This window comes from Oncorhynchus clarkii, chromosome 5, assembly GCF_045791955.1.
Source record: "Oncorhynchus clarkii lewisi isolate Uvic-CL-2024 chromosome 5, UVic_Ocla_1.0, whole genome shotgun sequence".
NCBI lineage: Eukaryota > Metazoa > Chordata > Actinopteri > Salmoniformes > Salmonidae > Oncorhynchus > Oncorhynchus clarkii.
The window spans coordinates 6,568,195-6,584,125 of NC_092151.1; the positions used below are offsets into that span (position 1 = coordinate 6,568,195).

The 15,931-nt window shown below is 44.0% G+C and overlaps 1 protein-coding gene across 2 annotated transcripts in view; it reads left to right on the forward strand.

Moving 5' to 3' along the window:
- The window catches only part of LOC139408274 (cyclin-I-like), a 64,382-nt gene continuing 48,451 nt past the window's right edge, over positions 1-15,931 (forward strand). The window contains exons 1-4 of one of the 2 annotated variants that reach the window (XM_071151977.1): positions 1-413; positions 547-669; positions 8,430-8,542; positions 8,828-8,958. The gene's annotated coding sequence lies outside the window, so the exon portion shown is untranslated. The remainder of the gene's footprint in view (positions 414-546; positions 670-8,429; positions 8,543-8,827; positions 8,959-15,931) is intronic. The other variant, XM_071151976.1, reaches the window with a different exon arrangement.

Genomic DNA, 15,931 nt, shown 5'->3' on the forward strand with positions numbered 1-15,931 from the left:
ATGCCCATTTGGGGTGGCGCTGGACGGGTTCCATCAATATCGTTCGATCTTCTAAACAGTGCGCATTTTAGGGGTTTCTGGACTTTTTCTTTTTTTGATATAGTTTTGGGCGTGGACATGGCACATTTTAAAGAGGGCTAATGAGAGCAGGGATGTAGTCTTACTAGCTAGGTGTTTAGTTAGGTAACTAGTGGTTTCTAGTTTAGCCACATGGTGTACATGTCCAGAACTGTCATGCGACGTGGTTGTTGGGCTAATGCGTTGCGATTTCTTTCGGGCATGGATTACACATTTCTACAAAGGTTTTACCCGGTTTATTTTAACTCTGGGCAACCCAGTTCAACTTTGATTTAACGTCGCAGGCTGGGGTTTGTATTAGTCAAGTGTTGGAAGTAAACGTTGCTCTTCACGAGGTGAGTTGTTACGTCGATGGTAATGCATTTTCTAGTACAGCTGGCCTCGTGTCATGACTGGCTGGATAATGCATGGACAATCATGATTTTAATCATGTTATTTTAAACATGTAAATTCGTTGCTATTTTACAGGCGTTGATGTTTAGCACGGTGGTAGTCAACCAAAGACGTGGAAGTATGAATCTCAACACCCAAGTGACGGGAGAGCCATGTGTGCCAGTGGATCCTATAGCACCCCTTCGACACCAAAAAGAGGTAATGTGGCCTGTCATTCTTCTCTAATCCCAGTTGTTGATAATGTTTGATAAGACAGTGAGTACGGTTACATGCAAACAATACTATTTTTTTTATCGTGAATAGTCGGAGAAAAAAAATAGGATTTAAATATTTACATACTTTGCAATAACGATTTCCTCAATAATTATATTTACATGGAATCAGTCATTGATCAATGCAGAATATCGCATTGATACCACAGAGACCATGTTATTTTTGTGATTACTATTTGATTGCGTTTGTATGGTTAAACTATTCAAATGCATTAAGTTTTTTCCGAAGTCACTTCATTCGCACAAAGGAAACTCGCCCTGTTAGTGTTACTACATGCGCAGAACTAACTCTAATTAAAGCCGTGTTAATGACCTAAAAGAGAACACAGAAAACGGTGTTTTATTTGCCGTATACTTAGATTATGACCTAACCCGATTAAGATGAAACAGATTTAAGGTGTTAATGACCAATGCCATTATTATTCTACCTTTTATTTCAACAAGGAACACAGACTGAGACCAAGGTCTCTTTTACAGCTGGGCCCTGCATACACATGTTTACACATACAGTTTAGGTACAACGATACTCGGCCTATTGCCATAAAACGGTTAAATATCGAATTTATTAGTGTGGATGTTTAACGTTCTCATTATGATTTACTCGTGTGTATGTTACTAAACATTTTGAACTTTCAGATTTTGCTTGTTGTGAATTATGTTCTTGTCTTTCTCCAGCAAATGGTGAACAGCTCTCTCAGATCCGTTTGGACATTACAGAGCATGTTAGAACGGTTCTATTTTTACTTCCTGGTTTTTGAACTGTGAACAACACACTTCATTGGCTCTCCTGTCAAGTTATTTATATTTCAATGACTTGTCATATAGCAGAACTTCGAACCAGTATAACTACAAGGATGCTTCTTGAACAGTGAATCATATACTTTGGCGAACACTTCCACTTTGGACAGGGGAAGAGAAGGGTGGTTGTCCTGACTGGAATTTTTTCAGTGCTGAGTGTGGGCCAGAAATGTCACTGCAATGAAGTTTGCCCACCAGTTTTAATTAAATAAATAATAATTGAGACGTGGAAAAAAAATTAGCCAACGTGACAGATGACTCTTCATGTTAACCCCTGATGTAGTAAAAGGTACATGGTGAGGAGCCATTGTAGACCTTGTCCAAGCTGAGACACTGCTCTACGAGGCTTTCCACGTCAACTATCATGCCTAGTTTCAGAAATAGAGGCTGTGAACGTCGCATTCACCCTGAAACTATACTAAACACAAATAAAAATGCAATATGCATTTTTTTTTTTTTAATATGAGGAAATCAGTCATTTGAAATGAGTTCATTAGGCCCTTGTCTATGGATTTCACATGACTGGGAATACAGATATGCATCTGTTGGTCACAGATCAATAGAAAAAAATGGACCTCTGGATCTCGTCACGTTACCTCTGTGCATTCGAATATCCATCGATGAAATGCTATTTGGTTTGTTATGCCTATACCGTAACGCCACCGTGGGGCGTTTAAGACGCTGACATCAGCAAACCGCTCGCTCACACGCCGCCGTACACGTGGCCTGCGGTTGTGAGGCCGGTTGGACAAACTGCCAAATTCTCTAAATTGACGTCGGAGGCGGCCTATGGTAGAGAAATGAACATTAAATTATCTGGAAACAGCTCTGGTCGACATTCCTGCAGTTTAACATGCCTATTGCACTCTCCCTCAACTTCTGTGTTGTCACTAGGGTTGAACTTTTTGGGGAATATTCAGAGGTGTAAACTTTCCGTGGGAATATATGGGAATTAATGTTAATACCATTTAAATGTAGATGTTTTTTGCATTGGATATATTTACCACATTAAATGGAGACAGAAACATAAACCTTTTACCTCATAAGTAGACATAATTGCAAATGATTAAATCCTTCCAATAGAAATAAAAACAATTTAGTTATGAATTGGATTGAATGAGTTGACTCTTCACATGGTATGATATCACTGAACAACAAAAAGGGAATATTGAATGATCCTCAACGATCCATCGCATCTCCCAAAAACATTTTCAACATGCATCTGTAAAATGATAGTCTAGGAACTAAAGCTTTGGTTGTCTTCCTCTCAGGCTTCCATCGCTTCTCCCTGGACCTCCTCAATGTCCACCTCTTGAACATCAGACTCTGAGGCCTCATCTTCACTGTCACTTTCCAACCTTGTTGAGGATGGCTCGTTGTCAGGCTCTAAAAGCCTAAAATTTGCCTGGATGGCCACCAATTTTTCAACCTTTTGTATTGGTCGTTGTGTGTGGGTGTGTGTTCCCAAACAAGGACCAGTTGTGCTCTGAGGCAGCTGATGTTGGTGAGATTTAGAGGATGATGGAGGCAACAAGGGAAAGAGCCTCAGATCCACAAAGTCCCTTCCACCAGGTGGATGATGAGATATGCACGACTGTCATATTGCATCTCCATCCCAAAGCCCTTGCTTGGAAGTGTATTTCACCAGACTGCCAAGAACCTTCCCCTTATCCAGGCCAAGGTGGTGAGACACGGTAGTGATGACACCATAGGCCTTGTTGATCTCTGCACCAGACATGATGCTCTTGCCAGCATACTTTGGGTCCAACATGTACGCTGTGGCCTGTATGTGCTTTCAGAACTGCAGTATCCTCTGCTTGGAGCAACAGTGAGGTGTGCAGGGCAGTATGTATTTCTTCTCTTACATCTGCAAGCAGTCTGAACATCCGACTGGATGGCATTGTCTCCCTCAATCCGTGCAATGGCTACTGCTATAGGTTTCAGGCTGCTTACCACTCTCTCCCAAAATACATCATCCAGGAGGATCCTCTTGATACGGCTGTCCATATTGGCAGACAGTGATACAGCCATTTCTTGGAGAGACTCCTTCCCCTCCAGGAGACTGTGAAACATGATGACAACACCACCCCAACGGGTGTTGCTGGGCAGCTTCAATGTGGTGCTCTTATTCTTCTCACTTTGCTTGTGGAGGTAGATTGCTGTTATAATTTGATGACCCTTGGCTCTCTTGTAGAGTGCATCCATTGTTTTCAGTGCCATGATGTCCTTGAGGAGCAGATTCAATGCATGAGCAGCACAGCCAATGGGTGTGATGTGAGGGTAGGACTTTAGACCAAGCAGCCTTCGTGTTCGCAGCGCTGTCTGTCACCATTGCAAATACCTTCTGTGATCCAAGGTCATTGATGACTGCCTTGAGCTCATCTGCAATGTAGAGACTGGTGTGTCTGTTGTCCCTTGTGTCGGTGCTCTTGTAGAATACTGGTGGAGATTATGTTAATTATTCATTGGCCAAGAACATTTGACCACCCATCAGGGATGATTGCAATACAGTTTGCTTTTTCTACGATTTGCCTGACCTTCACTTGAACTCTGTTGAACTCTGCATCCAGCAAATGAGTAGATAAAGCATGTCTGGTTGGAGGGGTGTATGCTGGGTGAAGACAATTCAGAAATCTCTTCCAATACACATTGTCTGTGAGCATCACTGTTATAAGCAAACTGTTTTGATGAATTTAAGCTCATGAATATGGGGAATTTTGCTTAATTTACCCAAAAGTTTCAGACTCTTTGCAACCCTAGTTGTCACACAACTACACCTTTTTAGTGGCTTTTTATTGTCCCCCGCACAAGGTGCACCTGTTTAATGATCATGCTGTTTAATCAGCTTATTGATATGCCACACGTCAGGTGGATGGATTATCTTGGCGAAGGAGAAACGCTCGCTAACAGTGTTGTAAACGAAACAAAACATCTGCACCACATTTGATAGAAATAAGGTTTCTGTTCATATGGAACATTTCTGGGATCTTTTATTTCAGCTCATGGAACCAACACTTTACATGTGGCGTTTTATATTTGTATTCTGTGTATTTGAAAGGCCCTACAATCCAATACCTTTTTTCTCATCCAGATTTTAATTTCTTGATTTGACGGTCATGTGTTGGTGGAAAATACGGTGAGGCAATAGCTTGTGTTTTAGTGGTCTTTTAGGCAGGGTACACAATCCCCCCCCCTTCCCTTCAACCGAGCTAGAATGGTTATTGAACTGAAGCAAACTGTTAAGTTGAGCAAAAAAAAAAAAAAAGGAATTCTCTCTCCGCTGTTGTTTCCTTGGTGACGCCCTCTTGACTACTTCAACTCCCCTTGTTGTCCATCTGGCGTTGCTTCAAGTTTAAATCCCTTCATCGCTCCGTTGGTAGAGCATGGCGCTTGCGATGCCAGGCTAGTGGGTAGGGCTGTACGATATGGGTGAGAAGATTTTTACTTGCAATTTATAGATCAAAACATTTGGGTAAACTGTTGGAATCATATCAATAGAATGATAAAAATGTGAATTATGGTTGGAATACAGAGGTTTTGTCATGACAATGAATTTAAAAGTAAGGGAGGAGATGGTTGTGATTTGGTGTAGGAACCAAAATTACAAGTCTGTGTTTCCCATGGGACTCTAATTACATTCAAATGGTTATATTCAAAGAGTTGTTAATATTCTTTGCCTCGTTTTTTCCTTTCTGATTTGGATTAAGCTGTTGCACAAATGATGCTGAGATCGTCCTCCACTGTTACCGGGCTGTATTAGAGCTAAGGTTTGCTAGCATGTGATTAGCATTAAAGGCTAACACCATTTTATATTTTTCACTCACGTTTGCAGCTTGCGTCGACCAACTAACTAGCTTTTTGCAGAGAGCAAGTTACACAAACATTTATAATCTAGAGGACTCAGTACTGGTACCCAGTGTATATAGTTATCGTTACTCATTGTGTATTTATTATTGAGTTGTTATTACATAATTATTTTGTGTGTCTTGTTGGGGAGGGCCCGTATGTAAGCATTTCACTGTTGGTCTATACCTTTTGTCTTTACGAAGCATGTGACGAGAACAATTTTAATTTAACAGGCCGCCCTTTTTCCCCCTACAATGGGGAACGGCAGACTCTGCACAATTAAATTTGAACTGCAAATTATTATTTTTTTGACTTGTGACATGATTTTCTTAGATTATTGCTGCGTTCCATCAATTTTTATTCAGAAACTGGAATTTTTAATTCCATGAACTAGTTCAAAACTATAACGCAGTACTTCAGACCTCCACTGGGTGGTGCTGGAGTGCTATGGAGGGAAGCCTCCATGTTTTGATGTAAGCCACAAGCCTCTCATTCCAGCTCAATGGTACAATCAAGACAGATCACCACCGTTGGCCTTCGGCAGGATGAATGTAAAGCACAATAACATCATCCATGCTTGCGTTGCATTTATAACGCTGTATCCTAATTGTGACACGGGTTGGGATCCGGTACAAATCCTTTTACTTCCTGGAATGAAATGTATTTGGAATTTCAGTCTACTTCCTGTATTGAACTGGTCATGATGCGTTTTGCTTAAATGAAGGGGTGTTTTCACCTATTGTCCTCCTTTAAAAATAACTGATCTCAGACCTCTTTTTAAAGTGAACTGGGGTGTACATTTTTTTATTATTTTTTTAAAGCTAAAGAATTGTTAATTGAATGAGGACTCGACTCTTGCCAGTCTTTTTTTTTTTTTTTTTTACCTTTTATTTAACCAGGCAAGTCAGTTAAGAACAAATTCTTATTTACAATGACGGCCTAGGAACAGTGGGTTAACTGCCTTGTTCCCAGGCAGAACAACATATTTTAACCTTGTCAGCTTGGGGATTTGATCTGGCAACCTTTCGGTTACTAGTCCAACACTCTAACCACTAGGCTACCTAGCCAGTCCTCTTTACATTCACATTGTTATGTTTAGAAGTGAACCAAGATATTTTTCCAACATGTACTCTGGGTTTTTGCAAAGTGCAGGACAAGCCATTCAATCAGATAGCTTGGTTTGGATTTGCCACCAATGCTCTTTAATGGACACATCACTGCACTCTATACTCCTCTATAAACTGTTCATCTCTGTATTCCCGTCGCAAGACCCACTGGTTGATGCTTATTTATAAAACCCTGTTAGGCCTCACTCACTCAATATCAGCATGTGTTAACGAGTGTGTGTCCCCTGTATGAACACAATGTCAGGCCACCCAGCATGTAAACACAACAGAGCCCTGGCTGTAAGGTCATCTAAGGTCACATACTCTAGCTGACCTGTCACTCTGTTTTGGCCTTTAGGGCATTCTGGTCTGACGCTGTCGGCCTCGAGGGCGTTCTGGTCTGACGCTGTAGGCCCCGAGGGCGTTCTGGTCTGACGCTGTAGGCCCCGAGGGCGTTCTGGTCTGACGCTGTCGGCCCCGAGGGCGTTCTGGTCTGACGCTGTCGGCCCCGAGGGCGTTCTGGTCTGACGCTCCACAGTATGAGCAGATAGACTAGCTTTCTAGAGCAGCTGTCTGTAGCTATGATTCTTTCACATATTGTCCTCTTATGTTTTCTCTGCGTATTTAACTCTGATTTTAGGAATAGTTTTAGTAGTGTTTCTCTTCCAGCTCAGAGTTGGGACAATTATTTTTTCAATCCAGGCAGTACACTTAAATTCCCCAAGTCTCTTCAAGGCTTTTTTTAATGAGGGGAAATTCAGCATTGTAATGTCAGTGTACTGCCTGAACTGATTGCTACAGACTTCAGTGTGTAAACGGCTCGTCTTTTGGTCCCCGTGTGCAGAGAGAGTCTGGTTGGCAGCTCCACTGTCACTGTCCATCTATGGACGGTGGAGAAAAGGGTACGAGGTTAAGATACCTGCCACTAAACTTATGGCCCTGCCCCAATTATTTACCCTTCTCCTGTTCTCCACTAACCCTCTCCCTGAGTGTCCACTCCCAGTCATGGATTTAAAGTTGTGTAACAGAAGTGAGTTTCCACTGTTTTTAAATCCATGACAGACGGTATGCGTGACAAGGGCTCACTGCAGGAGAACGTTGGTGAATTGGGATGAAGATCATGAGTGAGTTTCCACTGTTTTTAAATCCAGGTTCCAACGTCGGGGGAGAGAGAGGGGTAGAGGTTCCCACGTCGGGAGAGGGGTAGAGGTTCCCACGTCGGGAGAGGGGTAGAGGTTCCCACGTCGGGAGAGGGAGAGGGGTAGAGGTTCCCACGTCGGGGGAGAGAGAGGGGTAGAGGTTCCCACGTCGGGGGAGAGAGAGGGGTAGAGGTTCCCACGTCGGGGGAGAGAGAGGGGTAGAGGTTCCCACGTCGGGGGAGAGAGAGAGGGGTAGAGGTTCCCACGTCGGGGGGAGAGAGAGGGGTAGAGGTTCCCACGTCGGGGGAGAGAGAGGGGTAGAGGTTCCCACGTCGGGAGAGAGAGAGGGGTAGAGGTTCCCACGTCGGGGGTAGAGGTTCCCACGTCGGGAGAGAGAGGGGGGTAGAGGTTCCCACGTCGGGGGAGAGAGGGGGGTAGAGGTTCCCACGTCGGGAGAGAGAGAGGGGTAGAGGTTCCCACGTCGGGAGAGAGAGAGGGGTAGAGGTTCCCACGTCGGGAGAGAGAGAGGGGTGGAGGTTCCCGGGGAGGGGTGGGGGTTCCCACGTCGGGAGAGGGGTGGAGGTTCCCGGGGAGGGGTGGGGGTTCCCACGTCGGGGGAGGGGGGGAGGTTCCCGGGGAGGGGGGAAGAGGTTCCCACGTCGGGGGGGGGGGGAGAGGTTCCCACGTCGGGAGAGAGGGGGTTAGAGGTATTGGGACACCACATCTCTCAGCAAGTAGTACTGTAGGTGTTGTCCGTATTCCCGTCATTTCACACAGTGCCTCTCGTCATGATTCAGTTTGCAGACGTTCCGTCAGGACGACGGTAACCCTGGACTTCAACGCTGTCGTCATGGAGATGGTGTCTCTGTTCACCTCAGGATGATGATGATGATGTGTGCTGACTGGACAGGTGTGGAGCTCACTGATAAATCAGGGTCATTTAAGACTGTAAAAGCCACTCCATGGGTACTTGATGATTTAGTATTTTTTGTAACTGTGTTGCCTGACTGATTGGGGGAGAGAGGGGGGGTAAAACGTTTTAACCTAGCCATATCCGATCAACTCGTACGCGTTTTACAGTTGGAAATAGAACAACATGGTCGTTATTCAAACACGGAGATCTTAGTTTTAAGAAATATGGAGTGACTATGATGGATGTTCAAATCTGTTGTGCTTTGTGTGTATGTCTTTACAGACCGAAGACCGTTGTTGTCACACACTTTCATAACAGACAAATCCTCTGACCGTGTCGAGTGGAGAGAGTCATCCTGTCCAAATGACCTGAGAGACGTCCATGCCTTTTTCCAGCACCTCGTCACCACACAGGTACACAACTTTGTAATTACATTTTGTAGAGGCCCAATCATTCGGTTCACGGCTGTTTTTAACAGACACACTCCTATCCCACAGCTGGTGTAGTTTGGAGATGTTTATCAGCTAGGTTGTGTCCCAAATGGAACCCTCCTCCCTATATATATTTTTCTGACCCCAGGGCCCTGTGGTACAACCCACCGTTGAAGTCACCTTGATGAATTCAGCTCGACAACGTGTCTGCTCGTCCCTTGTTCACCTCACAGTAATGGAATGTATCTGTCTTTATGCCAAAGTGTTTTGTTTCCTGTCAGTAGCCGGGGGCCGAGTAGCCGGGCCGAAATAAAAGTTCCCAGAAATGTTCCATATGAACAAAAACCTTATTTCTATCAAATGTGGTGTACATGTTTTGTTTTCAACACTGTTAGTGAGCGTTTCTCCTTCGCCAAGATAATCCATCCACCTGACGTGTGGCATATCAATAAGCTGATTAAACAGCATGATCATTACACAGTTGCACCTTGTGCTGGGGACAATAAAAAGCCACTAAAAATGTGTAGTTGTGTGACAACTAGGGTTGCAAAGAGTCTGAAACTTTTGGGTAAATTAAGCAAAATTCCCCATATTCATGAGCTTAAATTCATCAAAAAAAGTTGGCTTATAACAGTGATGCTGTGATGCTCAGAGGCAATGTGTATTGGAAGAGATTTCTGAATCGTCTTCACCCAGCATACACCCCTCCAACCAGACATGCTTTATCTACTCATTTGCTCATTTGTTCAAGTGAAGGTCAGGCAAATCGTAGAGAAAGCAAACTGTATTGCAATCATCCCTGATGGGTGGTCGAATGTTCTTGGCCAATGAATAATAAGGTTTTCTTAACTTTATTTACTTTACTAGCCCTTAACCAGTTAAGTAAGCATTTCACTGTAATTTATACTTTGTAAGTAAATAAAGTTAAGTAAGCTGTAATTTATACACCTGTTGTATATGCCACGAATAACATTTGATTCAAAACACGGGAAAGAAAATAAATGAATGTGCCACAACATGAATGAAGTGTATTTCAACTCATTACGTTACATGGGATGTGTAAATTCACTCGCAGGAGACGATTTAAGAAGCATCATGCTCTTCTACAAAAATATAACGCGGCTACTGAGAGTCGGGACAGACAGCGGACTGACAAACCAGCAGTGTCCCCTGTCATCGCTCGCTTTGTGACGGATCGCTAGATGCCTGTCGTCTGTTCTAGAGGGAGAAGGCTAAACGGCACGTGTCAGAACTCATTCCGCGGAGGGCCCGAGCGTCTGCGGGTTTAAGCTCCTCGCTTGTGCTTGATTAATGAATTAAGGTCACTAATTAGTAAATGACTCCCCTCACTTGGTTGAGCTCTCAGATCTCAGGAAGTGTTGCTGCTACAGTATTCTGTTGTGTGCATTCATTTGAATTCAATGGGTTTGTCTTGTGTTTTGAGTGAATCATGTCCTTCAGGCCATTGCTGACAAACCAGTCTTACTGCGGAACCTGTATTCAAATGGAATAACACTGAACAAACAAAAAAATATAAGCGCAACATGTAAAGTGTTGGTTTCATGAGCTGAAATAAAATATTCCGGAAATTTCCCATACACACAAATTGTTTACATCCCTGTTAGTGAGCATTTCTCCTTTGCCAAGATAATCCATCCACCTGACAGGTGTGGCATATCAAGAAGCTGATTAAACAGCATCATCATTACACAGGTGCACCTTATGCTGGGGACAATAAAAGGCCATGCTAAAATATGCAGTCTCGTCACACAACACAGATGCCACAGATGTTTTGAGGGAGTGTGCAAAGTTACATGCTGACTGCAGGAATGTCCACCAGAGCTGTTGCCAGAGAACTTCATGTTCATTTCTCTACCGATCTCGTTTTCGAGAATGTGGCATTAAGTCCAACCAGCCTCACAACCACATACCATGTGTAAACCACGTCCTCCACACCTGGCTTCTTCACCTGTGGGATCGCCTGACACCTGGACAGCTAATGACTGGGTTTGAACATCCAAATAATTTCTGCACCAACTGTCAAAAACTGTCTCGGGGGAAGTTCATCTGCATGCTAATTGTCCACACCGGGGGTCTTGACCTGACTGCAGTTCGCCGTCGTAACTGACTTCAGTGGGCAAATTCTCACCTTCAATGGCCACTGGCACACAGGAGAAGTGTACTCTTCACGGCTGAATCACGGTTTTCAACTGTACCAAGCAGGTGGCAGCCAGCGTGGAGAGCGTCGTGTGGGCGAGTCGTTTGCTGATGTCAACGTTGTGAACAGGGTTCCCCGTGGTGGCGGTGGGATTATGGGCAGGTATAAGCTACGGACAACGAACACAATTGCGTTTTTATTGATTAGCAGTTTGAATGCACAGAGATACTGTGACGAGATCCTGAGACCCATTGTTGTATCATTCATCCTCTGTCATCACCCCGTGGGGCAGTGCATTATCATGCTGAAACATGTCACAAGGATCGGTACACAATTCCTGGAAGCTGAAAATGTCCCAGTTCTTCCATGGCCTGCCTACTCACCAGATATGTCACCCCACTGAGCGTGTTTGGGATGCTCTGGATCGTTGTGTAAGACAGCATGTTCCAGTTCCCGCCACTATCCAGTAACTAAACACAGCCATTGAAGAGGAGTGGGACAACATTCCACAATCAACAGCCTGATCAACTCGATGTGAAGGAGATGTCACACTGCATGAGGCAAATTGTGTTCACACCAGATACTGACTGGTTTCTGTTGCATGCATATCTGTATTCCCAGTCATGTGAAATCCATAGATTAGAGCCTCATGAATTCATTTCAAATGGACTCATTTCCTTTTTTATATGAACTGTAACTCAGTAAAATCGTTGCCATTGTTACGTTTTCATATCGTTGTGTAAACTAGTAAAAGGTTAAATTTAGAAAACAAATACAATTTTGAACCCAGGGCTGTCTGTTTCACTGTGATGATCAACACTGATGGAATACAGTATGTACAGAAACTGTCTCACTGCCCGTAAATGATAAACGCGACGTCTGTCTTTCTGTAATGTCTGGTTCTCCAGGTGGTAGGGAGAGGGGTTGCGTCAGAGGCCCACCTTTTGGCCCTGCTCAGCCCCAGAGACCGCCTTGGACACCTGCTTGTCTAACACTCCGGCTGCACCACACCCAGAATAGACTAGCCATGTCTGCTGCTAGTAAGGACAAGAGTTGGTGTGTTGTACATTTTGTCTAAGAGATGAGTTGTTAATATCCATTAACGATCCAGTACAGCCCCCCCCCCCCACCGCCCCCCACACACATACACACACACAGTGCATTCAGGAAGTATTCAGACCCCTGGACTTTTTTCCACATTTAGTTACCTTACAGACTTATACTTAAATTGTTTTTTTCCCTCATCAATCTCCACACAATACCCACTAATGACATCACAAAAATATTACATTTCTTAAGTATTCAGACCCTTTACTCAGTATTTTGTTGAAGCACCTTTGGCAGCGATTACAGCATCATGTCTTCTTGGGTTTGAAGCTACAAGCTTGGGACACCTGTATTTGGGGAGTTTCTTCCATTTTTCTCTGCAGATCCTCTCAAGCTCTGTCAGGTTGGATGGGGATTTGTTGCTTCACAGCTATTTTCAGGTCTCTCCAGAGATGTTCGATCGGGTTCAAATCCGGGCTCTGGCTGGGACACAAGTTCATTCAGAGACTTGTCCCGAAGCCACTTCTGCCTTGTCTTGGCTGTGTGCTTAGGGTCGTTGTCCTGGAGGAAGGTGAACCTTCACCCCAGTCTGAGGTCCTGAGTGCACTGAAACAGGTTTTCATCAAGGATCTCTCTGTACTTTGCTCCGTTCATCTTTGCCTCCATCCTGACTAGTCTCCCAGTCCCTACTGCTGAAAAACATCCCCACAACATGATGCTGCCACCATGCTTCACCGTAGGGATGATGCCAGGTTTCCTCATGATATGACCCTTCTCATTCAGGCCAAAGAGTTCAATCTTGGTTTCATCAGACCAGAAACTTGTTTCTCATTGTCTGTGAGTCCTTTAGGTGCCTTTTGGCAAAATCCAAGCAGGCTGTCATGTGCCTTTTACTGAGGAGTGGCTTCTGTCTGGCCACTCTACCATAAAGGCCTGATTGGTGGAGTGCTGCAGAGATGGCTGTCCTTCTGGCAGGTTCTCCCATCTCCACAGAGGAACTCCGGAGCTCGTTCAGAGCTTCCATTTTAGAATGACAGACGTCACTGTGTTCTTTGGGGACCTTCAATGCTGCAGAATGTTTTGGTACCCTTCCCCAGCTCTTTGCCTCGATACAATCCTGTTTCGGTTGTCTACGGACAATTCCTTCGACCTCATGGCTTGGTTTTTGCTCTGACATGCACTGTCAACGGTGGGACCTTATATAGACAGGTGTGTGCCTTTCCAAATCACGTCCAATCAATTGAATTTACCACAGATGGACTCCAATCAAGTTGGAGAAACATCTCAAGGATGATCAATGGGAAACAGGATGCACAATTTCAAATCTCATAGCAAAGGGTCTGAATACTAACGTAAATACGGTACTTCTGTCATTTCATTTTGTATAAATTTGCAAAAAATGTCTACCCCTGTTTTCAGTTTGTCATTAATGGGGTTTTGTGCAAAGATTAACTAGGTAATGTTTAAGACATTTTAGAATAAGGCTTTAACGTAATAAAATGTGGAAAAATGCACCTTACAGACGAGAGGCTGGAAGCAACACATTGTTCCCAAATTATGTCTGTTAATGGGATGTTACGGTTCACTTGTCCCAAAGGATGTTATGTTAAATATGTCGATCTGCCCTTGAGCAAGACGCTTAACCCTAATGTGCTCCGGGGCGCTGTACTACTATGGCTGACCCTGTAAAACAACACCTATCATACTACTATGTCTGACCCTGTAAAACAACACGTATCACACTACTATGACTGACCCTGTAAAACAACACCTATCATACTACTATGGCTGACCCTGTAAAACAACACCTATCACACTACTATGACTGACCCTATAAAACAACACCTATCATACTACTATGTCTGACCCTGTAAAACAACACGTATCACACTACTATGACTGACCCTGTAAAACAACACCTATCATACTACTATGGCTGACCCTGTAAAACAACACCTATCATACTACTATGGCTGACCCTGTAAAACAACACCTATCATACTACTATGACTGACCCTGTAAAACAACACCTATCGTACTACTGTGACTGACCCTGTAAAACAACACCTATCGTACTACTGTGACTGACCCTGTAAAACAACACCTATCGTACTACTGTGACTGACCCTGTACAACACCTATCATACTACTATGACTGACCCTGTAAAACAACACCTATCACACTACTATGTCTGACCCTGTACAACACCTATCATACTACTATGACTGACCCTGTAAAACAACACCTATCACACTACTATGTCTGACCCTGTACAACACCTATCATGCTACTGTGACTGACCCTGTACAACAACACCTATCATACTACTGTGACTGACCCTGTAAAACAACACCTATCGTACTACTGTGACTGACCCTGTACAACAACACCTATCGTACTACTGTGACTGACCCTGTAAAACAACACCTATCGTACTACTGTGACTGACCCTGTAAAACAACACCTATCGTACTACTGTGACTGACCCTGTAAAACAACACCTATCGTACTACTGTGACTGACCCTGTAAAACAACACCTATCGTACTACTGTGACTGACCCTGTAAAACAACACCTATCGTACTACTGTGACTGACCCTGTACAACAACACCTATCGTACTACTGTGACTGACCCTGTACAACAACACCTATCGTACTACTGTGACTGACCCTGTACAACACCTATCCCTGTACAACAACACCTATCGTACTACTGTGACTGACCCTGTACAACAACACCTATCGTACTACTGTGACTGACCCTGTACAACAACACCTATCGTACTACTGTGACTGACCCTGTAAAACAACATCGTGCTACTGTGACTGACCCTGTACAACAACACCTATATGCTACTGTGACTGACCCTGTACAACACCTATCATACTACTGTGACTGACCCTGTACAACAACACCTATCGTACTACTGTGACTGACCCTGTAAAACAACACCTATCGTACTACTGTGACTGACCCTGTACAACAACACCTATCGTACTACTGTGACTGTAAAACAACACCTATCGTACTACTGTGACTGACCCTGTACAACAACACCTATCGTACTACTGTGACTGACCCTGTACAACACCTATCATACTACTATGGCTGACCCTGTAAAACAACACCTATCATACTACTGTGACTGACCCTGTACAACACCTATCATACTACTATGCTGACCCTGTAAAACAACACCTATCGTACTACTGTGACTGACCCTGTAAAACAACACCTATCGTACTACTGTGACTGACCCTGTACAACACCTATCGTACTACTGTGACTGACCCTGTAAAACAACACCTATCGTACTACTGTGACTGACCCTGTAAAACAACACCTATCGTACTACTGTGACTGACCCTGTAAAACAACACCTATCGTACTACTGTGACTGACCCTGTAAAACAACACCTATCGTGCTACTGTGACTGACCCTGTAAAACAACACCTATCGTGCTACTGTGACTGACCCTGTACAACAACACCTATCGTACTACTGTGACTGACCCTGTACAACAACACCTATCGTGCTACTGTGACTGACCCTGTACAACACCTATCATACTACTGTGACTGACCCTGTACAACAACACCTATCGTACTACTGTGACTGACCCTGTACAACAACACCTATCGTACTACTGTGACTGACCCTGTACAACAACACCTATCGTACTACTGTGACTGACCCTGTACAACACCTATCATACTACTATGGCTGACCCTGTAAAACAACACCTA